General features: G+C 52.6%; 1 protein-coding gene and 1 long non-coding RNA gene across 7 annotated transcripts in view; one reads left to right on the top strand and one right to left on the bottom strand.

The window, feature by feature from the left end:
* Positions 1–8,882: 8,882 nt before the first annotated feature.
* LOC140906251 (uncharacterized) lies at positions 8,883–14,735 on the bottom strand. The gene is made up of 2 exons (XR_012157051.1): positions 14,703–14,735; positions 8,883–9,446 (listed from the first exon to the last, which is right to left on the bottom strand). It is a non-coding gene; the product is annotated as an uncharacterized LOC140906251 (long non-coding RNA).
* A 59-nt stretch (positions 14,736–14,794) lies between these two features.
* Positions 14,795–27,642, top strand: part of LOC140906250 (casein kinase II subunit alpha) — a 66,093-nt gene continuing 53,245 nt past the window's right edge. For 2 of the 6 annotated variants that reach the window (XM_073329850.2, XM_073329855.2), the window contains exons 1-2: positions 14,796–14,980; positions 18,494–18,749. The gene's annotated coding sequence lies outside the window, so the exon portion shown is untranslated. Of the gene's footprint in view, positions 14,981–16,579; positions 16,992–17,987; positions 18,186–18,493; positions 18,750–27,642 lie in introns of those variants that run through there. The other 4 variants (XM_073329856.2, XM_073329852.2, XM_073329851.2 and 1 more) reach the window with 4 other exon arrangements.

Genomic DNA, 27,642 nt, shown 5'->3' on the forward strand with positions numbered 1-27,642 from the left:
CTGTCGCCCGGGCTCTAATGGCTCAGTCCTGCTGTTGTGCTGCCCTCTGCAGGCTGTATATTGCACTGCACATTTCAAAGCCTGGCTGGCAATGGACTTTATTGGCATGGCAAACTCTACAAGAGAACGGCCAGACTGGGTCAGACCCAAGGTCCATCTAGCCCAGCGTCCTGTCTTCCGACAGCGGCCAGTGCCAGGGGCCCCAGAGGGAGTGAACAGAACAGGTCATCATCAAGTGATCCATCCCCTGTCATCCATTCCCAGCTTCTGGCAAACAGAGGCCAGGGACACCATTCCTGCCCATCCTGGCTAATAACCATTGATGGACCTATCCTCCATGAACTTATCTAGTTCCTTCTTGAACGCTATGAGTGTCTTGGCCTTCACAACATCCTCTGGCAAGGAGTTCCACAGGTTGACTGTGCGTTGGGTGGAGAAATACTGTATTTTTTTCCTTTTAAACCTGCTGCCTATTAATTTCATTTGGTGATCCCTAGTTCTTGTTATGAGGAGGAGTAAATAACACTTCCTTATTTACTTTCTCTACATCACTCGTGATTTTATAGACCTCTAGCATATCCCCCCTTATTCGCCTCTTTTCCAAGCTGAAAATCCCAGTCTTATTAATCTCTCCTCATATGGCAGCCGTTCCATACCCCTCATCATTTTTGTTGCCATTTTCTGAACCTTTTCCAATTCCAACGTATCTTTTTTGAGATGGGGCGACCACATCTGCATGCAGTATTCAAGATATGGGTGTACTATGGATTTATACAGAGGCAATAGGATATTCTCTGTCTTATTATTTATCCCTTTCCTAATGGTTCCCAACAGTCTGTTTGTTTTTTGGCTGCCACTGCACAGTGAGTGGATGTTTTCAGAGAACTATCCACAATGACTCCAAGATCTTTCTTGAGGGGTAACAGCTAATTTAGACCCCATCATTTTGTATAAAGAACAGGAGTACTTGTGGCACCTTAGAGACTAACCAATTTATTTGAGAATAAGCTTTTATGAGCTACAGCTCATTGGTTAGTCTCTAAGGTGCCACAAGTCCTCCTTTTCTTTTTGCGAATACAGACTAACACGGCTGCTACTCTGAAACCTATCATTTTGTATGCATAGTTGGGATGATGTTTTCCAATGTGCATTACTTTACATTTATCAGCATTGAATTTCATCTGCCATTTGGTTGCCCAGTCACCCAGTTTTGTGAGATCCCCTTGTAGCTCTTCCCAGTCTGCGTGGGACTTAACTATCTTGAGTAGTTTTGTATCATCTGTAAATTTTGCCACCTCACTGTTTACCCCTTTTTCCAAATAATTTATGAATATGTTGAATAGGACTGGTCCCAGTACAGCCCCTGGGGGACACCACTATTTACCTCTCTCCATTCTGAAAACTGACCATTTATTCCTACTCTTTGCTTCCTATCTTTTAACCAGTAACTGATCCCTGAGAGGACCTTCCCTCTTATCCCATGACAGCTTACTTTGCTTAAGAGCCTTTGGTGAGGGACCTTGTCAAAGGCTTTCTGAAAATCTAAGTACACTATATCCACTGGATCCCCCTTGTCCACATGCTTGTTGACCCCATCAAAGAATTCTAGTAGATTGGGGAGGCAGGATTTCCCTTTACAAATACCATGTTGACTCTTCCCCAACAAATCATGTTTATCTATGCATCTGACAATTCTGTTCTTAACTATCATTTCAACCAGCTTGCCTGGTACTGAAGTCAGGCTCACCGGCCTGTAATTGCTGGGGTCACCTCTGGAGCCTTTTTAAAAATTGGTGTCACATTAGCTCTCCTCCAGCCATTTGGTACAGAAGCTGTTTTAAATGATGAGTTACAGACTACAGTGTTGCCACTAAAGGTGTTGCCAATGTGTAAAAGATTCCTCAGGGGTCTCTAAGATCTGCCCATGGTCTGGCTATGGGGAGCAGGTACAGGTCTGATCCCTTGTTCGTTTGTCATCACTGCTCATTCCTAACCTAGTGATAGATTGCTCCATTGTGCGATGTCACTGTTCTCCCATGTCAGACACAGTTTTCCCTTGTTGCTTGTTGATGAGAGGCGCTTTCTGATCCCTGATAATTTGAGGTACTCTCCTGCGCATCCCCTAATGTCTGGGACGTTGGAGTAGAGAGGGTATAAAGCTCTTCTCTGCCCTACTGGCCGCACGGTCACTGCTCTCTGGGTTCAGACTATGTTTTGTGCCTCCCACGTCTGTAATCACTGATTCTGTATCTGATGGGAGTCTGCCTTTGGTTTTGCTGTCACTGTGGTGAGCAGAGCTGTCCCCAGCAATTCTGGGGCCCTATGCAGCCCCCCCACGGGAGGTGTGTGTGGGGCCCCAGGCCTCTGCGGGGGGGGGGTGGTGGTTGTGCGGCGGGGGACTTGCTCCAGGCCTCTGTGGAGGGGTGGGGCTGGCTTGGGGACAGGGGGAACCACCCTGCAGCACTCACCAGTGGCGTGGCTGGGGCCGGGTCGCTGCACTTCCCACTGCTGGTGAGTACAGGTCCAGCCCTGCTGCAGAGCTCAGGGGAGTGGGGGCGGGGCTGGGGCAGCACGCAGTTGCACAGGGCACCAGGAAATTTGTAAGTAATAGACTAAGTCTTATCTAGCCCATCCCTGACCGGTGTTTGTCCAACCTGCTCTTAAACATCTCCAATGATGGAGATTCCACAACCTCCCTGGGCAATTTACTCCCGTGCTTAACCACCCTGAGAGTTAGGAAGTAATGGCAGGTTTAGCTGAGATTCTTCAAGTTACTCAGCTTGTTAGCTGCACCAGCTCAAATCACTGGAAGGCTTGGGGGGGGGGAGGGAGGTTGAGGGGTTGGAGGCTAGTCCAGTGGTTAAAGCAGGAATCTGGAAGTCCTGGTTTCTATTCCTGGCCCTTGTTACCCTTTCTGGAAAATGCAGAGAATGACTTCGTCGCTGGCAATTCTTTTAGATCCTCTGATGAAAAGCACTAGAGAAAAGCAAAGCACCATTCCTATTCGACGCAGATCTCACTGGCAGTTTGCTGTAAGTGTCGGATTCCCAGGGTGTTTGGAAATGAAAAATGAGTGTCTGACATCGGAGCTAGACCTGGTTCTGCTCCCTGTGTTCAGCACCCAGGGGTGCTTGGAAAAGAGCTTAGCTGCCACGTGGCTTTGACAGTGCCTTGAGCACCCAAGTGAGCTTTGTACCTGCCCAGCTACTTTCATCTGCAAAAGGTTTTGAAAATTCCAGCCCTACTTCGTGAGATACGTAAAGATACAGCAACACTGTGTACGGTTATAGCTGTGTGGGAAAATCTTGTGTCTAGCAAAACTTGGAGTGAAAGACCAGTGTATAAAAGAGAGAGGCTGTTCTGCCTAAATAAGATAGGGACGATATCAAGATAACCAGAGCACAATGGGCCACAAACGAAGTCCCTTAAGCTTCACTTCATTTCATTCAGTCATGGAGGATGCGCTGGTCTCGTCTGTTGAAACAAACAGCTCTGATGCCAGGAGCTACAAATGAACGTCAGAAAGTGAAAACCCACTTCAGTCTTGGGAGCTCTCAGAACAGATCCCTGCGTAGAGAAACTCTGATTCCTGAACCTGCTGTGCCTTGCTGAGAAGAAAGGAGGGCACAGCGCTGGGCTCCGGGGGTGTTACCTCTAGATAAGGAAATCCCTCAGCAGCGGCTCTCTTTAGCGCACGCTGTAAGGATTTGGCAGAGCGCTTGTCCTCTCGTTTCCAGCAGCACCAAGGTTCTTATTTCCACGGGGTCGTGTATGTGGCTGATGCTTCACAGGCAGATGAAAAAGTAACCCCTGTCTTTTCCAAAACGTAGCAGAGGATGGGGGTGCTTCTGGGCATGATACAGGATACACAGCTGGGTAGTTCACCTTCTTTTAGGATGCCTTATGCAGCTTTTAGGTGGTAATATATCGGCTGGAGGAAGTTGAGTCTGGGAAGAGGGCAGTGGACTGGAGAGTTGGTCACTGTTGGAAGGAATCGGTCCAGAGGGGGGACTGGAAGGAGTGAAGTTGGATGGCATGCAAGACCGGGGCGGCGGTGCCAGCAAATGAATGTGAGCTCCCCCACCCCATTACCCCGGTCTTTGGAAGGTCAGTTACCTGCCGGGCTTAGATGGGCTCTGAGCTCACCCCGCACTGAGCCCCAAGGAGCAAGAGAGATTCATAAATTCCGAGGCCAGAAGGGACCGTTGTGATCACGCAGTCTGATCTCCTGTGTAGCACAGGCCAGGGACCGGCCCAGAGCAATCCCTAGAGCAGAGCTGTTAGAGACATCTCGAATCTTTGTATAAAAGGTGCCCGTGATGAAGAACCCACCATGACCCCAGCAAGTTGTTCTAATGGTTCATCGTCCCCAACATCAGAATTGCACCCCCCCCCATGTCCCAAGATGGGCTATAGAGGGCTGTGCGCTCACAGAGGTGTGGGGGGAGTTTAGATGGGGCAGGTGCCCAGGTCTGTGCTTCAGCTCAGCATTTGCTCTTCTCCTTGATGGCTACACTAGGGCTGACTGGACTCCCTGTTGTGGGCGTCATGGCAGAAGGAGTTTTCTTGAGCTGTTTACTGACTTGGTGGACCACATTATGGAGCGCACGCAGTGCACAGGGAACAGGAATTAGTACATTTGCAAACTGCTTTTGTCTTTTCCAGCAAGGCCAATAGACTGTGGTGGTGATTCGGAAACTCAGAGGACATAAACTCAGAGGACATGCCAGTGGCCGCACACGCTGTTGCCAAGGAAAATGGCTCAGATGATGAAGCCAGAGCACAGAACTTGATCACTTTGAGCAGCCTAGCAACTGCCTTTTACCACTATTTCTTCAGCTACGCAAGAGGAAACTTTTTGTTCCTGAAAACCCATGGAATGACAATGAGCTTTACTTCCTGTGACCATGTCCTCCAGCTGGACTAGCTCCAGATGCGATGGGCACCTCCCCATGCTGCTCCAGAGGATAGATACAGAAAGATACTGTGGAGAAAAACCAAACCTCCTCCCACACCAACCAGTGTTTCTGATGCAGCAAATGGTACTTTTTTGTTTAGAGTTCCATATCTTGATATTTTTAACTCAATCTGTTTGTCACTGCAAGAAAATTAAAATAAAATCCTTCTGTGACGGGTTCTCTCCGGGGTGCCCCCTGGAACTGCGTACCACTGAGCCCCCCGACCCACCAGCCTGGGCTCCTTTTACACTGTACTGCTGTGACAAGCTCTCAAGCCCCTCCAGCACCCATACAGGCAGGGACACACCCAGCTGCAGCTACATAAAGACACTGTGATCAGCCCTGCATGGGAAGGCTTCAGCTAAGGAACTTCCCAGCTCCTCAGGCACACACACCCCTTTGGAGTGTAAACCCAAAATTATACCGAACAGGGAACTGTACAGTGTAAGCTCATGAAATTCTCCCCCTCCCTCAATGTGGAGAGGAATATACAACAGCTTTCTGCCCCGAGTTATGACTCCCCCCCACACAGGTTTTTGACAAAGCAAAAACAAATTAACTACAAAAGATAGATTTTAAGTGATTATTAGGGAGAGCAAACAGATCAAAGCAGATGACCTAGCAAATAAAAAAATGCAGTCTAAGCTTAATATACTAAAGAGATTGGCTATGAATAGCAGATCCTCACCCTAAATGATACCGGCAGGCTGCACGTTCTTAAGGGGCAAGCCACGCGGACTCACAGCTTGGAATCCCCAGGTGTTCCAGTCACAGGCTTAAAATCCCTCTGGCCTGGGTCCAGCTTCCCCCCAGCTCAGTCTTTGTTCCTCAGCTGTTTCCAGGAGTCTCTTTGGGTGGGGAGTCAGTGAAGAACCATGATGATGTCACTCCCCTGCCTTATGTAGCTTTTGCATATGGCGGGAACTCTTTATTTCAAAGCTTGGTGCCCACACCAGCCAGTGGAAAAACACTGGTATCCCAAGATGGAGACCAGCACCAGGTGACCTGATCACATGTCCCTGTAGTCATAGCAGCCATGAGTCAGAGGCCGTCAGTAGCATCCTCAGGAAGGCTACCCCGCCCCCCATGGGCAATAATCTTCCAAGGCCTATTGTTCTCCCAAACGGTTCATTAATTTGAATGGGTCCTTCCCAGCCAGCCATCTAGACTGAGAGCCTTTTGCCTAGTGGGCGTTCCCCAGGTGTAAACACATTTTGTGATACAGATTCATAGTCAATATTCCTAACTTCAGATACAGAAACGATACATGCACACAAATAGGATACTCATATTTGGTAAATCATAATCTTTCCAACGATCTCTGACATGACCTATCCTGCATAAAATACATCATAATTATCCCAGACTCGTATCGTAATATCTCTGTGAAGAATATGGGGTGCGTTGTCACACCTTCATTTCAGGCTGTGTTGAGTAAATGCTTGGGAATATTGACGGCATGTGGCCAGAAGTCAGGGCAGTGCCCTCAGAGGTGTAACAGTGCAGGGTGAGACCTGGAAGGCAGAGCTTGTTGGCTAAAAATCATGGCTGTGGTCATCTGGTCTGACCTCCTGCATAACACAGGCCCACTTCAATCCCCACCACCTCCAGAACCGGGGCGCAGGCCCCTCCCCCATTGCAATCCCCCCCACCTCCAGGACTGGGGCGCAGGCCCCTCCCCCATTGCAATCCCCCCCACCTCCAGGACTGGGGCGCAGGCCCCTCCCCCATTGCAATCCCCCCCACCTCCAGGACTGGGGTGCAGGCACCTCCCCCACTTCAATCCCCCCACCTCCGGGACTGGGGCGCAGGCCCCTCCCCCATTGCAATCCCCCCCACCTCCAGGACTGGGGTGCAGGCCCCTCCCCCACTGCAATCCCCCCCCACCTCCAGGACTGGGGTGCAGGCCCCTCCCCCATTGCAATCCCTCCACCTCCAGGACTGGGGTGCAGGCCCCTCCCCCACTTCAATCCCCCCCACCTCTGGGACTGGGGCGCAGGCACCTCCCCCACTTCAATCCCCCCACCTCCGGGACTGGGGCGCAGGCCCCTCCCCCATTGCAATCCCCCCCCACCTCCGGGACTGGGGCGCAAGCACCTCCCCCACTTCAATCCCCCCACCTCCGGGACTGGGGCGCAGGCCCCTCCCCCACTGCAATCCCCCCCACCTCCGGGACTGGGGCGCAGGCCCCTCCCCCACTGCAATCCCCCCCACCTCCGGGACTGGGGCGCAGGCCCCTCCCCCACTGCAATCCCCCCCACCTCCGGGACTGGGGCGCAGGCCCCTCCCCCACTGCAATCCCCCCCACCTCCGGGACTGGGGCGCAGGCCCCTCCCCCACTGCAATCCCCCCCACCTCCGGGACTGGGGCGCAGGCCCCTCCCCCACTGCAATCCCCCCCACCTCCGGGACTGGGGCGCAGGCCCCTCCCCCACTGCAATCCCCCCCACCTCCGGGACTGGGGCGCAGGCCCCTCCCCCACTGCAATCCCCCCCACCTCCGGGACTGGGGCGCAGGCCCCTCCCCCACTGCAATCCCCCCCACCTCCGGGACTGGGGCGCAGGCCCCTCCCCCACTGCAATCCCCCCCACCTCCGGGACTGGGGCGCAGGCCCCTCCCCCACCTCAGGACTTGTAGAATCAATTTCTCCTCCTAACAGAAGCAGCCTGGCAAAGTCCTGGATATTCATAGAATCATAGAAGATCAGGGTTGGAAGGGACCTCAGGAGGTCATCTAGTCCAACCCCCTGCTCGAAGCAGGACCAATCCCCAACTAAATCATCCCAGCCAGGGCTTTGTCAAGCCTGACCTTAAAAAATAGCTAAGGAAGGAGATTCCACCACGTCCCTAGGTAACCCATTCCAGAGTTTCACCACCTTCCTAGTGAAAAAGTTTTTCCTAATATCCAACCTAAACCGCCCCCACTGCAACTTGAGACCATTATTCCTCCTTCTGTCATCTGCTACCACTGAGAACAGTCTAGAGCCATCCTCTTTGGAACCCCCTTTCAGGGAGTTGAAAGCAGCTATCAAATCCCCCCGCACTCTTCTCTTCCGCAGACTAAACAATCCCAGTTCCCTCAGACTCTCCTCATAAGTCATGTGTTCCAGCCCCCTAATCATTTTTGTTGCCCTCAGCTGGACTCTTTCCAATTTTTCCACATCCTTCTTGTAGTGTGGGGCCCAAAACTGGACACAGGGGGCTGCTTGGGCAGGAAGGGGGCCAGCGTTGCTTTGGTCACAGCCGCAGCTGCACGTTGGCCGGGTATTTGCACTGAGCCGTCACCCCTGCTGCTCAGAACTCTTTCCTGAGCAGCTTCGGTTGAATGTAGAACCCAGCAACGTGCACGAAGAGTTTGGATTTTCCTGCCCCGTGTGCATTGCCCGTTGCCCTCACGGTGAGGGCGCCGTGTGGAATCTCACCCAAGAGGCAGAACTGCGGAGTTTTAATTTTGTTCCTCAGAAACCGGACAGTTGTATGGGATTCCAGCCTCGGTGCGAGCGAGCAGAGTGCGCGCAGCATTGCGCGGAGCACGGAGAAAGGCAGCAGCTCTTAGTACGTGCCAGGCAGACAGAGCCAGGCCGGGGAAAATCCACTGGCTGGGACAAGTCCAGCCCAAGTCTCAAGATGCTGCTGGCCTGTTTATCCGAAGAGGCTGTTCGCTGTTTTGTGAGGATTCAGCGCTGGGCTGCAGTCACATCTCAGGGCTTCGTAAAAGAAGCCAGTTTAATGGGGTGGAGTCCTGGTTTCTGGCACATGCAGGGTGCAGGAGGAGAACGGCCTTTGGGTTTGGTCCCTGCTCCAGACCCTCTCTCCTTGGCCTTGGCTCAGGTCCGCGCTCCCCGGGGCATTGCCCGGCGCCTCTCTCCCTGAAGTCTGTTTCCCCAATATTTGCGTTGGATATTTCTATTTTTTCAGCACCTGCCCTCTCCACTCCATCAGGACTGGAGCATAGACACCTCTGCCTCCCTGCAACACTGGGATTAAGGGGCCTTCCACTCCATCAATTTTGCAGCTACTCTCCTCTCTCACTGCCACTGCCCAAAGGGGCTTCCCATTGGTTAATGGAAGTTAAGGATGAAAAGGTCCTACTAGGTCCCAGCCCATCCGCAGAGACAGGGTACAACTGTACTGCCCCCGATTGTACATTTTCTACCACTATTTCCGTTCTAGTTTTAAATGTCTCACCTGATGGGACTCTTGCCTGGCCCCTTGGGAGCCTGCTCCAAAGCTGAGTTCATATCCCTGGCCGCATTTCCTGCTATTCAGCCTACATTTCCCATCCTAGGATGTGTTTTGCTGTTGGATGCAGTTCAGTGCCAGAAAAGACTCTTGCCCCAAGTCTAGAGGTCTTCTCCTTGTGTGGGAATCCTTCCTAGTACTGGAGACCCTTTCGATCTGCAGGGGGAAAACCCCTCCATCTCTGGTTCAAAGTGTAAACTTCTTTGGCACCAGGAGACTCTTGGCTGCAGGAGGACCGTCCCTTAGACCTGCATTTTCAAAAATGTTCACTTATTTGGTGGGTGCTCAGCACCTCTGAAAACTAGGTCCATGGTATCTCAAGCTGGGCTCCCAAAAACCGAGGTCCATCAATTTGTGAACCCCTTTGAAAATGTGAACCCCTTTATTCACACTGCTGCTGTCTTGGTGCAAGGGGGAGCTGAGGCAGCAACAGAAGCACTAAACTCCCACATCTGACCTGCATTCCCTAGCCTCTGCCCCCACCTCCCCAGATTTCCCATATTCCCCCACACTCCAGTCATCACCCTGCTCCCAGGGGGACAGCACAGTGGGGAGAGCTTGGGAGGTGTGTGTGAGGCTATAGGGTGCCTGGGGGTGGGGAAAATGGCTCTAGGGGGATCCAGAAGGGAGAACAGCCATGGAAGAGTACAGGGAGATTAGCAGGGGAGAGTGGTTGTTTGGCTATGTGGGGATATCATGGGGTGGGTGGCCAGTACGTCTGCAGGGAGGCATTGGTCTGTCACATGGGGGAAGTAGTGCAGTGAGGAGCCCTCCAGGCACCAGCGCCCAGACACTCCGCTTCCCTTCATCATTGCTATCACGACAGCAGCACTGGAGGAGCCAGCATGGGCACTTCAAGAGCTCCCCATCGTCCTGCTGCTTCAGTCCGGTGGGGAATCAAGGCAGCAGGGCCAGCCAAGCCTGTTGAGTCCTGAGACCGCAGCGCAGAGCTGTTGTGCTCTCCCGCATCCCAGGCCTCCCTCACAACCCTGCTCTACCTGACCCCAGACCTCCTGCATAGCTTCAGTCTCCTGCCCCCTCCCACTTCACCGGCCTGCATATCCCAGCTCAAACCCCTGGCTCACTTGGTCTGCTCCCTCCTCCCCCAGTTCCCTGAAACACCATCAGGTGTGTCAAATCTGATTTATGGTTTGTGTCCCAGTCTATTTGTGTTGTCCATCCCAGTCTGCCATTTTGTAAAGGGTGCATCTAAACTTGTGCATTTCTTGCCAAACCTGTGAAGATTTACTTCCCTCATTTTCATTTTCTCCCACCCTCATAGGTGCAGAAGGAATCTGAGCCTTTATGGAATTCCTGCTGGATTATGACCAAGTGAAGGGAGAAGCCCGCTGAACTCAAGAGAAGAGGATATCAAAATATGTTTTAATCCCCAGATTTACATAGTTTCACACTGAATTTATGGAGCGCTTGTTGTTCTTCTAGTTGTGATCTAATTTAAGGGGTTATCATAATTCTAAACCAATTCCAGGTTGGATTATAAAGGATTATTATTTATACTGTGTAAAACACGTTATCACAGTTAGCATACGGCCATCTAGGACTGGGTGCACTGCACACCCACAGGAAGTCACAGATGGAGTCTGCTCAAAACAGCTTACAGCCTGACTTGAAACAAGACAGAAAAAGTGAGCATAACAAACAAGAGGAGGGAATGATCTGGAGAAAGGGGTAAACAGTGAGGTGGCAAAGTTTGCAGATGATACTAAACTGCTCAAGATAGTGAAGACCAAAGCAGACTGTGGAGAACTTCAAAAAGATCTCACAAAACTAAGTGATTGGGCAACAAAATGGCAAATGAAATTTAAAGTGGATAAATGTAAATTAATGCACACTGGAAAAAATAACCCCAACTACACATACAATATGATGAAGGCTAATTTAGCTACAACTAATCAAGAGAAAGATCTTGGAGTCATCGTGGATAGTTCTCTGAAGACATCCACGCACTGTGCAGCAGCAGTCAAAAAAGCAAATGGGATGTTAGAAATCATTAAAAAAGGGATAGAGAATAAGATGGAGAATATCTTATTGCCCTTATATAAATTTATGGTACGCCCACATCTTGAATACTGAATACAGATGTGGACCCCTCATCTCAAACAAGATATACTGGCATTAGAAAAGGTTCAAAGAAGGGCAACTAAAATGATGAGGGGTTTGGAACAGGTCCCATATGAAGAGAGATTAAAGAGGCTAGGACTTTTCAGCTTGGAAAAGAGGAGACTAAGGGGGGATACGTTAGAGGTATATAAAATTATGAGTGGTGCGGAGAAAGCGAATACGGAAAAGCTATTTACTTTCCCATAACACAAGAACTAAGGGCCACCAAATGAAATTAATGGGCAGCAAGTTTAAAACAAATAAAAGGAAGTTCTTCACACAGCTCAATCTGTGGAACTCCTTGCCTGAGGAGATTTTGAAGGGGAAAGCGGTTCAGTAGGGGGCAGCCCCCTCAGTCAGGGCTGACCCCATGCCCCAGCCCAGCACTAGGGAGCAGTGGGAGGATGGAGTTCAGTAGGGGCACCCCCTCATTGAGGGCTGACCCAATGCCCCCGCCCGGCACTAGGGAGCAGTGGGGGGAAGGGGGTTCAGGAGGGGGCACCCCCCTCATTGGGGGCTGACCCAGTGCCCCCGCCCGGCGCTAGGGAGCAGTGGGAGGAAGGGGGTTCAGTAGGGGGCACCCCCCTCATTGGGGGCTGACCCAGTGCCCCCGCCCGGCACTAGGGAGCAGTGGGAGGAAGGGGGTTCAGTAGGGGGCACCCCCCTCATTGGGGGCTGACCCAGTGCCCCAGCCCAGCAAAAGGGAGCAGTGGGAGGAAGGGGGTTCAGTAGGGGGCACCCCCCTCATTGGGGGCTGACCCAGTGCCCCCGCCCAGCAGAAGGGAGCAGTGGGAGGAAGGGGGTTCAGGAGGGGGCACCCCCCTCATTGGGGGCTGACCCAGTGCCCCCGCCCGGCACTAGGGAGCAGTGGGGGGAAGGGGGTTCAGGAGGGGGCACCCCCCTCATTGGGGGCTGACCCAGTGCCCCCGCCCGACACTAGGGAGCAGTGGGGGGATGGGGGTTCAGTAGGGGGCACCCCCCTCATTGGGGGCTGACCCAGTGCCCCCGCCCGGCACTAGGGAGCAGTGGGAGGAAGGGGGTTCAGTAGGGGGCACCCCCCTCATTGGGGGCTGACCCAGTGCCCCCGCCCGGCACTAGGGAGCAGTGGGGGGATGGGGGTTCAGTAGGGGGCACCCCCCTCATTGGGGGCTGACCCAGTGCCCCCGCCCGGCACTAGGGAGCAGTGGGGGGATGGGGTTCAGGAGGGGGCACCCCCCTCATTGGGGGCTGACCCAGTGCCCCCGCCCGGCACTAGGGAGCAGTGGGAGGAAGGGGGTTCAGGAGGGGGCACCCCCCTCATTGAGGGCTGACCCAATGCCCCAGCCCGGCACTAGGGAGCAGTGGGAGGAAGGGGGTTCAGTAGGGGGCACCCCCCTCATTGGGGGCTGACCCAGTGCCCCCGCCCGGCACTAGGGAGCAGTGGGAGGAAGGGGGTTCAGTAGGGGGCACCCCCCTCATTGGGGGCTGACCCAGTGCCCCCGCCCGGCACTAGGGAGCAGTGGGGGGAAGGGGGTTCAGTAGGGGGCACCCCCCTCATTGGGGGCTGACCCAGTGCCCCCGCCCGGCACTAGGGAGCAGTGGGGGGAAGGGGGTTCAGTAGGGGGCACCCCCCTCATTGGGGGCTGACCCAGTGCCCCCGCCCGGCACTAGGGAGCAGTGGGAGGAAGGGGGTTCAGGAGGGGGCACCCCCCTCATTGGGGGCTGACCCAGTGCCCCCGCCCGGCACTAGGGAGCAGTGGGAGGAAGGGGGTTCAGTAGGGGGCACCCCCCTCATTGGGGGCTGACCCAGTGCCCCCGCCCGGCACTAGGGAGCAGTGGGGGGAAGGGGGTTCAGTAGGGGGCACCCCCCTCATTGGGGGCTGACCCAGTGCCCCCGCCCGGCACTAGGGAGCAGTGGGAGGAAGGGGGTTCAGTAGGGGGCACCCCCCTCATTGCGGGCTGACCCAGTGCCCCCGCCCGGCACTAGGGAGCAGTGGGGGGAAGGGGGTTCAGTAGGGGGCACCCCCCTCATTGGGGGCTGACCCAGTGCCCCCGCCCGGCACTAGGGAGCAGTGGGAGGAAGGGGGTTCAGGAGGGGGCACCCCCCTCATTGGGGGCTGACCCAGTGCCCCCGCCCGGCACTAGGGAGCAGTGGGAGGAAGGGGGTTCAGTAGGGGGCACCCCCCTCATTGGGGGCTGACCCAGTGCCCCCGCCCGGCACTAGGGAGCAGTGGGGGGAAGGGGGTTCAGTAGGGGGCACCCCCCTCATTGGGGGCTGACCCAGTGCCCCCGCCCGGCACTAGGGAGCAGTGGGAGGAAGGGGGTTCAGGAGGGGGCACCCCCCTCATTGGGGGCTGACCCAGTGCCCCCGCCCGGCACTAGGGAGCAGTGGGAGGAAGGGGGTTCAGTAGGGGGCACCCCCCTCATTGCGGGCTGACCCAGTGCCCCCGCCCGGCACTAGGGAGCAGTGGGGGGAAGGGGGTTCAGGAGGGGGCACCCCCCTCATTGGGGGCTGACCCAGTGCCCCCGCCCGGCGCTAGGGAGCAGTGGGGGGAAGGGGGTTCAGTAGGGGGCACCCCCCTCATTGGGGGCTGACCCAGTGCCCCCGCCCGGCGCTAGGGAGCAGTGGGGGGATGGGGTTCAGGAGGGGGCACCCCCCTCATTGGGGGCTGACCCAGTGCCCCCGCCCGGCACTAGGGAGCAGTGGGGGGATGGGGTTCAGGAGGGGGCACCCCCCTCATTGGGGGCTGACCCAGTGCCCCCGCCCGGCACTAGGGAGCAGTGGGGGAAGGGGGTTCAGTAGGGGGCACCCCCCTCATTGGGGGCTGACCCAGTGCCCCCGCCCGGCACTAGGGAGCAGTGGGGGGAAGGGGGTTCAGTAGGGGGCACCCCCCTCATTGGGGGCTGACCCAGTGCCCCCGCCCGGCGCTAGGGAGCAGTGGGGGGAAGGGGGTTCAGTAGGGGGCACCCCCCTCATTGGGGGCTAACCCAGTGCCCCCGCCCGGCGCTAGGGAGCAGTGGGGGGAAGGGGGTTCAGGAGGGGGCACCCCCCTCATTGGGGGCTGACCCAGTGCCCCCGCCCGGCGCTAGGGAGCAGTGGGGGGAAGGGGGTTCAGTAGGGGGCACCCCCCCTCATTGGGGGCTGACCCAGTGCCCCCGCCCGGCGCTAGGGAGCAGTGGGGGGAAGGGGGTTCAGTAGGGGGCACCCCCCTCATTGGGGGCTGACCCAGTGCCCCCGCCCGGCGCTAGGGAGCAGTGGGGGGAAGGGGGTTCAGGAGGGGGCACCCCCCTCATTGGGGGCTGACCCAGTGCCCCCGCCCGGCACTAGGGAGCAGTGGGGGGGCGCCCCTGACAGCGGCGGGCGCGGGGCCCGCGGCCCAACGCTCTATGGTCCCATGACGTACCAGGCGGCCGCGGCCCGGCGCCGTCTCTCCCCCGCTCTCTATGGTGCGGGCCGGCGGGATGCGGAAGTGGCCGCGAGCGAGGCCCTAGCGCCCTCTGGCGGCCCGGCCCGGCCCGGCAGCTGCTGCTCCCGTCCCGCTCCGACGGCGCCGCTGCCCGGGAGCGCCGGCCGCCATATTGTCACCCCCAGCGGGCCGGGGTCGGGCAGCCCCCCCCCCGCGACAGGAGCGGGGAGAGACCCCCCCGCGCCGCCCCCCGCCGCCTCCCGCCGCCCGGCCAGGTGAGGAGCCGGCTGCGGCCTCCGCCCGGAGCGCGGGGAACCCACCGGGGGTCCCCCCTGGTCCTGCCCCCCGGGGAGTGGGGGGCGGGAGGGGAGGTTCCCCCCCCGGATCTGCCCCCGGGGTGTGGGGGGGGAGGTTCCCCCTCCGGATCTGCCCCCGGGGTGTGTGTGGGGAGGTTCCCCCCCAGATCTGCCCCTGGGGCTGTGGGGGGCGGGAGGGGAGGTTCCCCCCCCCGGATCTGCCCCCGGGGTGCGGGGGGGCAGAGGGGAGGCCCCCCCCATATCTGCCCCCGGGGAGTGGGGGGCAGGAGGGGAGGTCCCCCCCCGGATCTGCCCCTGGGGCTGTGGGGGGCGGGAGGGGAGGTTCCCCCCCGGATCTGCCCCCGGGGTGTGGGGGGGCAGGGGGGGAGGTCCCCCCCCAGATCTGCCCCTGGGGCTGTGGGGGGGAAGGGGGGGGAGGTTCCCCCCCCGGATCTGCCCCCGGGGTGTGGGGGGGAAGGGGGGGAGGTTCCCCCCCCGGATCTGCCCCAGGGGTGTGGGGGGGCAAGGGGGGAGGTTTCCCCCCCGGATCTGCCCCTGGGGCTGTGGGGGGCGGGAGGGGAGGTTCCCCCGGATCTGCCCCCGGGGCTGTGGGGGGCGGGAGGGGAGGTTCCCCCCAGATCTGCCTATGATGCTGTTGGAGGAGGGGCAGCATTGAGTGTGGTTCCCCCCATTTCTCCAGTGCTGTGGAGGGAGGGTGCAGTGTGAGGGGAGGTTTCTGCCGTCACCCCAGTGCCATAGGGGTGGTAACCAGAGTGTGGGGAACCCCCACCCCGATCCTCCCTGGTGCTATGGGGTGCTGATCTAGTGTGGAGAAAGTTTTCCCAGGCTGTATTACCCACTGGTGCTGTGAGGAAGAGGGGCAGCGTGAGGGGAGCTCCCCTCTGTATACCCCCACTTCCCACCCTCAGGGCAAGGGTTTGTGTGGGGGGGTGTCCCCTGCCCCAGTCCTCCTGGTGCTGGTGTGGGAAGGGGGTGGTTTGAACTGGGCGTATCCGCCTGGTGGTTGTGGGGAAGGCGGTTGATGAGAGTGGAGAGGTGAGATAGTGTTGGGGCAGATTCCCGTCTCCCTGTGTTCCCTGCCACACTCCACACCCCACCACCCCCCGACACCAGAGGGAAGATCTTGTTTGCCCTTCCTTCCTGCCGCTGTTGTGGAAGGTGGTCAGTGTTCGAGAACATCCTCTCCACCCATGCCTCTCTTCTGTTGGTGCTGCTGGGATAGTGGGGGGGATCTCCGCTCTGGCCTTGCTGGAAGGGGCTTTCATGATCTCAAGGGACTGGCCTAGTTTTTCATGGAGGACACATTTCCCAGCTCTACCCGTGACTCCTACCATCATACGGCCTCATTCCCAGCTGTCAGTCCCAGGCAAGCCCGCTTGGTAGCCGGGGTTTTAATCAGAATCCAAAAGCGTCACTCATGTGCTAAGTGAGGCCCCAAGCAGCAGCCCTTGGATGCTATAGCTCCCAGCATGCTGTGCTCCATCTTGATACGAGTGTTCCAGGCCTCGCTGTGTGCTCGGGCTTTCAGGCTCCACGGGCTTCTTTGTTTTACTGCAGGCCTGTTGGACTCTTGGGCCTCTGGCGAGTGGCTATTGCAGCTTGAGAATGTGTGACGTTTGGCTACCCCCTGTCGTTAAAAGTAGACATGGACATTTGTGGATGACACCGAAATGGGAGGGGTTGCAAACACTTTGGAGGACAAGATTAGTATTCAAAATGACCTTGACAAAGTGGAGATGGTCTGAAATCAACAAGATGAAATTCAGCAAAGACAAGTGCAAAGTACTGCACTCAGGAAGGAAAAATCAAATGCACAACTACAAAACGGGGACTGACTGTCTAGGCAGTAGTACTGCTGAAAAGCATCTGGCAGTTCTACTGGATCACAAAACGAATATGAGTGGTCAATGGGATGCAATTGCAAAAAAGGCTAATACCGTTCTGGGGCTTAATGACAGGAGTGTCATAGGTAAGATGTGGGGAGTAATTGTCCTGATCTACTCGGTACTGAGGAAGGCCTCCACTGAAGTACTGTATCCAGTTCTGGGCACCAGATGTGAATAAAGTGGAGAGTGCAGAGAAGAGCAACAACAATGATCAAAGGTTTAGAAAACCTGACCTGTGAGGAAAGGTTAAAAACTGGGCATGTTTAGTCTTGAGAGAGGAAGACTCAGCGGGACCTGATGAGTCTTCAAATATGTTAAGGGTTGCTGTAAAGAGGATGGTGATCAGTTGTTTTCCATGGTCACTGAAGGAAAGATAAGAAGTAATGGTTTTAATCTGCAGCAAGGGAGATTTAGATTAGATATTAGGAAAAACTTTCTAACTAGAAGGGCAGCTAAGTTCTGGAATAGGCTTCCAAGGGAAATTGAGGAATCCCAATCATTTAAGAACAGGCTGGACAAACACCTGTCAGGGATGGTCTAGGTTTACTTGGTCCTGCCTCAGTGCAGGACGTGGATGTAATGACCTCTCAAGATCTTTTCCAGCCTGACATTTCTGTGATTCTATGGACAGAATAAACAAAGCTTAATTCCAGTGTAGTGAAAGAATACTGGCTCAGTGGATTTCTGCTCTGGGGCTCAGAGTTTTCCCTCTCTAGTTTATCATGGATTGTGTTGTATTAGATGGGTCTATTGCTGGATTATTTCTCTAGTCCTGTAAGTGTGCAAGGCATTTATGGGTGTGTGACTTTGGACATCTAAAGCCTACAGGCTTTCTAGCTGTAACGTCACCTGTCGCTTCCCCTACTCTATTAATGTTTGTCTTAAGCAGACTTGCTTTCAGTGAAATCTGCTTTCTGAGCGCTTGAAACCACTCCAACACATTTGCTCCTGCAAGCAAAGGAGAGTCCGGCCTGATCAGTGCTTGGAATGGAGATCTCCGAGAAACATCTAGGTGGTGCCAGAGGTGGTGTTGGTAATGGAGAAGGTTCTCTCAAAAGGGGTTCTCTTTCTTCCTCTAGTCAGGAATAACGTTCATACCCCATTGTGGTACTACGGGATGTTATGCTGCAGGGAGGGGCTGTGTGACTCAGCAGAGGATGCTCTATTCCAAGTCAGGATTGACCCCAACGCCTAGTGAAGATTTAGGAGGCTGATGGAAGTGCTAGCTTGTGGATAAGGTGTCAAATCAAGGACTTGACCATTTGTGGATATTAAAGGTATGATGGTACTTTCCTCAGAAACCCAGCTTATTCACCTCAGTATCACCTGCAAAATTCAATTTAAGTAATTTAATTTTGCCTCCCTAAAATTTCCCCTCTGATTTCAACTGGTTATGGAATTCTCCTTTACTATCTGTTGTAAATTGCTGGGCACTGTTGCTATGTGCTGCTAAACAGCTGCCGTGTCCCGCTGGCGAGGTAGCTGCATGTCAGGGCTGCTCTGATTCCTGTGTATGTGTTTGCCCCGCCCTTGGGGATTGCTGGTGGAGGGTGCTATGGAAATGCCTGTTGCTGCTGTTTTTTAGGAACAGGGCAATGCTGTGAGCCCCTGGCTCTTGGGAGGCCCTGCAGCCCATCACTTTTCTCTGTGCCGACGGATGGAAACCACGGATAGCTGCGACGTGGAAGCACTTTCCCTTTCTTCTTGAGCGGATTGCTGCAGCGAGCTCTGCCCGGCCCAGCTGGCCTCCCCACCTGTCTGGAATGCAGCTCACGCCTTTCTCTGCCTCTCCCAGGACAGCTCAAGGCAGTATCTGGGCTATAGATTAACCAAGGTTCAAGGTAATAACTTTCTGTTCCTGGAGAATATGAAATCAATGTCAATGACCTGGGCCATGTTCTACCAGCGTCCTTTCAAAGGGAAAGTGAGTCTGAGACTGTGACCTGTCTGACCTGGAGTGGAGAGTTGATACTGTTACAGGTTGTAATATGTATGGAAGTGTTTTGCCAGTCCTGGGATGCTCCCCCAGGTGTGCCAAGTATCTCACTCCTTACCTGCAGTCCCCCTGCTATCCCTGTCCTGGGACCCCTACACGATTTGCTTATGCGCTGTTCCTGAGTTGCTCCCATCTCCTTCTCCCTAACATGGCTGCTTCTCTCCAGGTGTGAGGGGAGCAGCCAAGAAGTGGAATACTTAGGCAGCTTCACCTTGTTCTTCTGCTCACACAAGAAGTGCGAGTGCACTGTGACCAACATGCTGTTGTCCCTGCACTGCAGCGGCCTGTCCCCCTTTGGGCTGTGCCCTGCAGTCAGGCTGTGACTTTGGACAGGTGTTTCAGTCTCTCTCTGCCTCAGTCACTGTAGCTGGGAAACATAGTCAGTCCCCAGCCCCGTCACTGAAGATGAGACGTGGGTCAGTGTAGATGCAGCCCGAATACCATAGTGAATGTGTGATGGATAAGAAGCCAAAGAGGAAGGCATAGCTTTCCTGAGGAAATAGAGAGAGGGTATGTGAAGGAGCAGATCCTGCTGAACTTCTCTCGTCTGCACTTGTCTGTGTCACAGGCTTGCGCCACAAGTTTGTTTTCCCTTTTATAATTAATTATGCCTCATATCAAAAGGCTGTTCCCATGGAACCAGTTGGGCTTCTTGCTGCTGAATGGCAACGGCTGCTACTTAATCAGGGCCATAGTTGCAAAGCTTTCACTTAAGAAGGACACCTATGGCGAGTCATGCTAGATGATGCATCAACGGGAATTTTGAGTGTGAGCAGAGAGGTTATTTTACCTCTGTATTTGGCCCTGGTGTGACCGCTGCAGGAATCCTGAGTCCAGGTCTGGTGCCCACAGTTTAAGAAGGATTATGATAAACTGGAGGGGGTCAGAGAAGAGCCCCGAGAATGATTAAAAGATTAGAAAACTTGCCTTACAGTGATAAACTCAACATGCTCAATCTATTTAGCTTAACAAAGAGAAGGTTAAAGGATGGCTTGATTACACTCTGTAAGCACCTACCTGGGAAACAAATATTTAACAATGGGCTCTTCAGTCTAGCAGAGAAAGGTCTAACATCCAATGGCTGGAAGTTGAAGCTAGACAAATTCAGACTGGAAATAAGGTGTAAATTTTTGACAGGGTAATTAATCATTGGACCAACTTACCAAGAGTCATGGTGGATTCTCTGTCACTAGCCATTTTTAAATCAAGATTGGATGGTTTTTCTAAAAGATCTGCTATTGGAATTTTTTGGGGGAAGTTCTATGGTCTGTGATATACAGGAGGTCAGACTACATGATCACAATGGTTCCTCTGGCCTTGGAATCATAGAATATCAGGGTTGGAAGGGACCTCAGGAGGTCATCTAGTCCAATCCCCTGCTCAAAGCAGGACCAAGCCCCAACTAAATCATCCCAACCAGAGCTTTGTCAAGCCTGACCTTAAAAATATCTATGGAAGGAGATTCCACCACCTCCCTAGGGAACCCATTCCAGTGCTTCACCACCCTCCTAGTGAAAAAGTTTTTCCTAATATCCAACCTAAACCTCCCCCACTGCCACTTGAGACCATTACTCCTCGTTCTGTCATCTGCTACCACTGAGAACAGCCGAGCTCCATCCTCTTTGGAACCCCCTTTCAGGTAGCTGAAAGCAGCTATCAAATCCCCCCTCATTCTTCTCTTCTGCAGACTAAACAATCCCAGTTCCCTCAGCCTCTCCTCATAAGTCATGTGTTCCAGTCCCCTAATCATTTTTGTTGCCCTCTGCTGGACGTTTTCCAATTTTTCCACATCCTTCTTGTAGCATGGGGCCCAAAACTGGACACAGTACTCCAGATGAGGCCTCACCAATGTCGAATAGAGGGGAACGATCACGTCCCTCGATCTGCAGGCAATGCCCCTACATATACATCCCAAAATGCCATTGGCCTTCTTGGCAACAAGGGCACACTGTTGACTCCTATCCAGCTTCTCGTCCACTGTAACCCCTAGGTTCTTTTCTGCAGAACTGCTGCCAAGCCATTCGGTCCCTAGTCTGTAGCTGTGCATTGGGTTCTTCCGTCCTAAGTGCAGGATTCTGCACTTGTCCTTGTTGTACCTCATCCGATTTCTTTTGGCCCAATCCTCTAATTTGTCTAGGTCCCTCTGTATCCTATCCCTGCCCTCCAGTGTATCTACCTCTCCTCCCAGTTTTGTGTCATCTGCAAACTTGCTGAGGGTGCAATCCACACCATCCTCCAGATCATTTATGAAGATATTGAACAAATCCGGCCCGAGGACCGACCCTTGGGGCACTCCACTTGATACCGGCTGCCAACTAGACATGGAGCCATTGATCACTACCCGTTGAGCCCGACAATCTAGCCAGCTTTCTATCCACCTTATAGTCCATTCATCCAGCCCATACCTCTTTAACTTGCTGGCAAGAATACTGTGGGAGACAGTGTCAGAAGCTTTGCTAAAGTCAAGGAACAACATGTCCACCACTTTCCCCTCATCCACAGAGCCAGTTATCTCATCATAGAAGGCAATCAGGTTAGTCAGGCATGACTCGCCCTTGGTGAATCCATGCTGACTGTTCCTGATCACTTTCCTCTCCTCAAAGTGCTTCAGAGTTGATTCCTTGAGGACATGCTCCATGATTTTTCCAGGGACTGAGGTGAGGCTGACTGCTCTGTAGTTCCCCGGATCCTCCTCCTTTCCTTTTTTAAAGGTGGGCACTACATTAGCCTTTTCCAGTCGTCCGGGACTTCCCTGGATTGCCATGAGTTTTCAAAGATAATGGCCAATGGCTCTGCAATCACAGCCGCCAATTCCTTTAGCACTCTCGGATGCAGCGCATCAGGCCCCATGGACTTGTGCACGTCCAGCTTTTCTAAATAGTCCCAAACCACTTCTTTCTCCACAGAGGGCTGGTCACCTCCTCCCCATGCTGTGCTGCCCAGTGCAGCAGTCTGGGAGCTGACCTTGTTCGTGAAAACAGAGGCAAAAAAAGCATTGAGTACATTAGCTTTTTCCACATCCTCTGTCACTAGGTTGCCTCCCTCATTCAGTAAGGGGCCCACACTTTCCTTAACTTTCTTCTTGTTGCTAACATCTCTGAATCTGTGTGTAACAGGACTTGACATAGGTGGGAGATTCTGAATTCCAGGGCTATAAAATATCAATTTGATTATTATACCTGAATTTAGGGTAAACAGTGAGGTGAAAAAATTTGCAGATGATACAAAAGTACTCAAGATACTTAAGTCCCAGGCAGCCTGCGAAGAGCTGCAAAGGGATCTCACAAAACTGGGTGATTGGGCAACCAAATGGCAGATGAAATTCAATGTTGATAAATGCAAAGTAATGCACATTGGAAAGCATCATCCCAACTATACATATACAATGATGGGGTCTAAATTAGCTGTTACCACTCAAGAAAGAGATCTTGGAGTCATTGTGGATAGTTCTCTGAAAACATCCATTCAATGGGCAGCGGCAGTCAAAAAATGAACTGTTGGGACTCATTAAGAAAGGGATAGGTAAGAAGACAGAAAATATCCTATTGCCTCTATATAAATCCATGGTACACCCACACCTTGAATACTGCGTGCTGATGTGGTTGCCCCATCTCAAAAAAAGATGTACTGGAATTGGAAAAGGTTCAGAAAATGGCAACAGAAATGATTAGGGGTCTGGAACAGCTTCCATACGAGGGGAGATTAATAAGACTGGGACTTTTCAGCTTGGAGAAGAGGCGAATAAGGGGGGATATGCTAGAGGTCTATAAAATCATAAGTGGTGTAGAGAAAGTAAATAAGGAAGTGTTATTTACTTCTTCTCATAACACAAGAACTAGGGGTCACCCAATAAAATTAATAGGCAGCAGGTTTAAAAGAAAAAAAGGAAGTATTTCTTCACACAACCCGTGGAACTCCTTGCCAGAGGATGTTGTGAAGGCCAAAACGGTAACAGCATTCAAAAAAGAGCTAGCTACATTCACGGGGGATAGGTCCATTAATGGCTATTAGCTAGGATGGGCAGGGATTGTGTCCCTAGGCTCTGTTTGTCAGAAGCTGGGAATGGGCGACGGAATGGATCACTTGATGATTCCCTGTTCTGTCCATTCTTTCTGGGACACCTGGCATTGGCCACTGTCGGAAGACAGGATACCTGACTAGATGGACCTTTGGTCTGACCCAGTCTGGTTGTTCTTATGTTCTTATTTATCTTTAATATTTATTGTGGCAAGTGGAGTGTCCTTGGTTGAAATCTCAATTAAAGGTGGCCACTCAACTGGGCTTTCATAATGTGTAGAGAATGCCTGAAAGGGTTTTTAAAAATGTTTTTCTAGGGTTTGTTTTTTTTTAACGTTAGAAATATCTGGAATGTCCAAGTGTTTTGATACCTAGTTCTTCTGGCGGACTTTTGGGGCTGTTGAATCTTTAACAAAGCCAAGCGTTGAGAGAGGAGCTTATTAATCGGTGTTAACGTAGATGGACAAAGGGGCAGAGCTTGAGGCAGCACTGAATAAAAATCACTTCCCCATTCAGGTTTAACTGGATGGCCTCGCTGGTGTAATTTTATCAGTTTCCTAGACCTTCACAGAATCTTCTAGGGCAGTGGTTCTCAAACTTTTTCTTTTGCGGACCATTTGAAAATTGCTCAGCGGACCACTTAATGATCTTTCCAAATGTTGTTTGTACCATGAGCTAACTATTGTAAAGCGCTTTGGATGAAAGTGCTATATTAAAAAACCTTAATAATAATTAACTTTTTTTGTTCTAGAGATACAAGCACACAACTACTTTAATATCCGTAGCCCTACCTTTCTAATGCAACGGATGTGCCCTCTCTCCCCTGCCGCAGCAGCCCCTGGGCTGGGGCTGGGAAGGAGGGCTTTTTCTCCCTGGTAGCCGCAACCCTGGAGCAGGGGAAAGTCGTCTCTTTGGCCCCCAACCCCTCTTCTCACCCCACTGCCCCTGCCCGCCCCACCAATCCCCCCAAGGCCACCATCTCACCTTACATGTGCGTCTTCTCCGGGGTGCAGGCACCTAATTAGTGGAGCCAGGCCTTCGCAGCTCCACTAATTAGGTGGGTGGCCCACCATTCTCTCGTGTGCAGCTGCCCAGATGTGCACCTTAGATGGAACTATCCGTGAACCACCTGAATGGAGCTTGTGGCCCACTGGTGATCCATGGAGCACAGTTTGAGAACCTCTGCTCTAAGGGGAAAGGGGCAGATGAGACATGAATTTCCAGTGGAAAATAACAAGCGGAAAAAATATGCAGCATTGACTTTCGTTTCTTCTTTGTGGATCATAAAGGGCACAAGTCATTTTACTTTCTGTGCAGCCCCCCGAAGAGGATTGTACTGCAACATTACTCCAGGTTGATACCTGTCTTCGTTGCTCTGTCTGAGCACCGCGCCTAGCACTGTAAGCCCTGATCCCTGAGGGAGGCTTTTCGGCTCTGCACCAGTTACAACTGTAAATCATAATCTATATTCATTTCTGTGCAGGGTCTCAAACTCCTTTGCAAACATTCCCTTGTGACTGGTTAAAACATCTCTGTGAGGTTGGTAACTATCATTATCCCCATTTTACAGATGAGGAAACTGAGGCATCCGAGGTCACAGTTGGAGTTGGTGGCAGAGCTAGGAATGCCTTTAGGAATCCTGACTTGAGCTACCAGTCCAAACTCCCGTGTTGCGGTACTTTCCCCTACAGCTACTGGCTCTCAATGCCTCAGCATGGTGTAGGAGGTGCTGTATCGTTGGGTTCTGTGCCCACCAGAGCTCTGTCTGTGGGCATCGCAGTGCAGAATCAGGGCCCTTGATTGCCACCACTGCCCCTTTATAAGGCTGATTTTGATCCCCCTTGTAATCTCCCCCACAAGAACCATAGAATTCCTCAAGCTTTCAAAGACTTACAGTGAAGTCTCATTGCCACCATGACTGTTTTCTGAACATCTTGAATCAATTAAGGACTTGTTGAGATTAAAATACTTACAAATATTTCAAAAGGGAGATATTGTATATGTCTCACTGTCTGATGTCTTTGTCTGTGCGCTCAGTGAAATCACATTATACCACAACGTGTGAACTGTAGCAAGGTTTTGACATTAGCTCACCCAAGAGGCAGTTTTCAAAGGGAGGAATACTAAAATGTTTAAACTGCAATTATTTGAAATCTAAGTATGATTCCTTGTTGGTGGAGCTGAAATAAGAAAAAAAAACAGGGCTTCAGAGAATATTTTTCTTGGTGACTTAAAACTATCCAGAGCTACTTCTCCAAAAGTGAAAGAAAACTTCATTGTTAAGAATCTCAGATAGTCTTGAGTCTCTTTCACTAGCCAAGGGCATGGGTTACAGTGGCAGCTCATGGTTTGGGTTCTTTTATAGTGGTTTCAAGGTTTCAGTTGTGTAAATGGGCTGAGTTCAGAGAAGAAAAGTGTTGTTGTCAGGCCTGTGTCTATTGTTTGGGTCTTGGTGTTCTGAGAGGCTGTTCTGGATACAAGTGACTCTCTGAGAAGTAGGTTGGTAGCTGTATTGTTTGAGAGGGGTGAGGTTCTGGAGCTGACTGGAAGCATTCTGGTTTTATACGGTGATTCACAGTCCAGAATAGTTCCAGTAATGATTTAAATTCTAACCCTTTGATTTGGCATCTCTCAGCTGTGAACTGTGGAGGACTGGCCAGTTGAGAGGCAGCTGGCCAGGGCGAAAAAATGTGTAAGGTTCACAGCACTTGTACTGGTTAGTGTTGCCCAACAATCTAGAAATTATGAACAATGCTTGAGTCTTCTGTCGCCCTGGTGTTGGGGCCCAGAAGGAATCCGGTGTCACCGTTAGAGAACTTGTTTGACGATTGATGCTAGGTCACCAGAAGATCATCACCCTTTGTTGACCTTCAAGGCAGAGAGGATGAAGTTTACAACTGCATATATGCTCATCAGATGCAGGTATCAGTCTGTGTATGTTGCAGCCCCTTTTCCCAGGGCATTCCACATCCTGCTAAGCTTGACCTGCTGCTTGAAGGAGAGAAAATAAACATGAGGACCCCCCCCCGCCCCACCCCATCCCAACAGGCTCTTTTGTAGCAGTAGTCCTGAGAGATGGGGTTCTCAAAGTTCAGGGAAAAGGACTCCTAAAGGACTCCTCTTACCTCTACCCCTGTGCACTTCAGCCTTTCTACTCCTTGCTCTTTGAAACCTGTTCCCTCTGATTAGCAGCATGGGAGAACCTGCAGAGGTCTTGGGATTGGAAACATTGATTTGGGGAAAGACACTGATTAATTACACTATAGGGAGCAATCCGGCATGAGTTCCTGGTGGAGGATAGACTACTCTGGGTCTGACAGAGCATGTATCCTCAGTGAAATACAACTCCAGCTTTCTTGGCTATCTTATACCACCACACTGTCCATTTGCTAAGCTCACGGAAGGCCAGCATTAGGATTTCAGTCCCACCATCTCAGTGAGGGTCTCTTAAATTTCTCCTTCCCCTTATAGTTTGAATGGGAGTAGCTCATGCCCCAATGGTGTACGGCTCATTTTCTCAATGAGTTAAGCTGCTGCAGTTTTGCTCAGCATCTGAGTCTTGCCAGGCCCCTCTTGCACTTGATGGTGCTTCCAATCCGGTCATCTGGTGGGCTCAGTCTCCTGGCAAAAGACCAAGAGGTAGGCCATCCCCCACCCCCTCTTCTTGTAGTTTAACTCTATACAACAGGGAAGACAGAGTGCGAGAACATGGAATCTTCTTACGTGACATGGGAGATCCAGTTACACCCTTATATAAGGGGTAGTACTTGCTGGTCCCCATGGACCTGAGGTTAATTTGAAATGTGAGGGAAGCTAACCTGCGACTCTGGAGACCTGGGTTCAGTTTCCGGACTTCCTCTGTGATCTTGGGCAAGTCACTTAGTTTTTCTGTGCCTCAGTTTTCTATTTGTAAAATGTGAGTGTTAGCCCTGCCCTGTCTAACAGGGTGTGTGTGAGAATAAATATGTTCATGTGTGTGAGGCGCTTAGATACTATGATAATCGGGGCCATATAAGTACCTAAGATTAATGAATGTGAGGGAAACTGTGGCTGCACTGTAGAAGTTGGTGAGGTCTTTTTGACCATGCATCTTAATGATAACTAAGAATTATAACCTTCCCCTTGCCTTGTCAGCCCTTCCTCTGAGGAGCCTCTGGCTTACACAGGAAGCTGGTCTGCTCTGTTTTCACACAAGAGAACATTCTTGTAAAGTTTATGGACCAAGTGCCTTCAGTTCATGAGCCTTAAATTGGAATTGTACATGCTGTCCAGCAACGTCCAACCCAAGTTCCCCTAGTACGACGCTCCTGGCATACCAACGAGTAGAAAGACACCTTTGTTTCCCTTTGTTTTTCTGGTTGGAGCAGATGGTCCCAGCAGAATTCATTGTACTCGTAGAAATCAGAAAGGGAGAAGTCTGTAGGGTCCCGTGCAGTCTTATCCCCTTAGGCCAGGGAAGTACTGTTCTGTGTAATCTATTCTGTAGTGCTTTGTTCAGTCTAGGGCTTCCCTCCCTTCCCTGGAGAGAGGATTCTGCTGCACTAATATATCTCAGGGTCATAGAATCATAGAATATCAGGGTTGGAAGGGACCTCAGGAGGTCATCTAGTCCAATCCCCTGCTCAAAGCAGGACCCATCCCCAATTAAATCATCCCAGCCAGGGCTTTGTCAAGCCTGACTTTAAAAATATCTAAGGAAGGAGATTCCACCACCTCCCTAG

This window comes from Lepidochelys kempii, chromosome 2 (assembly GCF_965140285.1).
Source record: "Lepidochelys kempii isolate rLepKem1 chromosome 2, rLepKem1.hap1, whole genome shotgun sequence".
Taxonomy (NCBI): Eukaryota; Metazoa; Chordata; order Testudines; family Cheloniidae; genus Lepidochelys; species Lepidochelys kempii.